The sequence below is a fragment of the Thunnus maccoyii genome, chromosome 13 (assembly GCF_910596095.1).
Source record: "Thunnus maccoyii chromosome 13, fThuMac1.1, whole genome shotgun sequence".
NCBI classification, from domain to species: domain Eukaryota; kingdom Metazoa; phylum Chordata; class Actinopteri; order Scombriformes; family Scombridae; genus Thunnus; species Thunnus maccoyii.
In genome coordinates, this window is record NC_056545.1 from 9,774,084 (window position 1) to 9,775,513 (window position 1,430).

A 1,430-nucleotide genomic window follows, 5' to 3' on the forward strand; every position below is an offset into this window, starting at 1 on the left:
TAGTCAAGTAAAATTTATTTATAACACCAAAAAGAACAACAGGAGTCGATCAAAGTGCTTTACAGATAAATTTAAGATACAGTTAAATATTTAAAACAAAATAAATATAGATAGAACTGTAACAGACAAAATTAAAACAATTTTAAAATGATTTAACATTTAAAGGGACTCAAAGGCAGTTGTCTCAAGTTCTTTACATCAGCTCTCTTGAATCACAACACGTATGAATAAAGATCAAGATTTTTTCTCAAGATATCACTTAGTCTCAGACATTTAACTTTCCTTTGCTGCACATTTTGGTTTACAATTTTAAACTTGGAAAGTTGAAAACAACAAGAAGAACTCCCGCACACTGTCTCACTGCTGAAATATTTATTAGATTACAACATTTCAGTCTGTCCGACCTTCATCAGGTATATGGGCAGCATCGCAACACTTTATATCATAAAATGCCTCAATCATCCAATGAGAGGACCACAGAGATTGGTCTGACTGATGAGCACCTTAAACTTACTCAAAGCAATTTGACCAGAGGCATGTCCATGATTATGCTGTTGCTGGGATTGTTGGACTGGCTGTGGCTGTTACTATTACCCAGGCTGGGACACATACATTTGACTGGAACTGTATATACCAGTCAAAAGTTTGTATAAAAAAACAGGGCTGCACTTTACCATTAGGCAAGGAAGGCAACTGCCTGGTGCCCCCAAATAAAAGGGCCTCAAACAGGTAAAGATTTATTATTAATTATGTTACTATTCTAACTCATTGTAACCCAAAATAACTTGGAAAAGGCCCCCAAAGCACTTAAAAAATAAGCAACTGTATACCTCCACTTCAGAGGAAAAACATTGTACCACTACCTGACAGCTAAATGTTACTGGTTACGTTGCAGATTCAGATTTTACTCACAAAATATACCAATAAAATATGATGCATTATTATTGATTAAACTATCCAACATTCTATAAGAATTAAAAGCTCCACATTGAACACAAGTGAAGTACATTTAAGTATATTTAAGTAAATTGTGCTAATAATATAATACCTCTCTTTCACTCTTCACTTTTTAAATGAAAAATGCAGGACTTTTACAGTGTTTTTACTGTGCGGCATTAATAGTTTTACTGAAGAAAAAAGTTTTACTTCTTCTACCACTGCCAATACCAACATTCCCAGTTAGAAAGAGGGTGAAAACAAAGCAAGACAGAGTTTGCCTGGGGCTCCCAAATCACTAAATCCGCCCCTGTAAAAAAGTCCAAACTTCAGCTTTCATCAAGAAGACAAATAGTTTTGTTGGAGCTCAGGATTTGTATAGAACACTCTGTCCAGCAGGTGGCGCATGCGCATATTGAGCTGTGTGAGAAACGCGACACAATAAAAAGAGAAGTGAAGAAGAAAAGCAGCCATTTGATTGGATATTGCTAGGG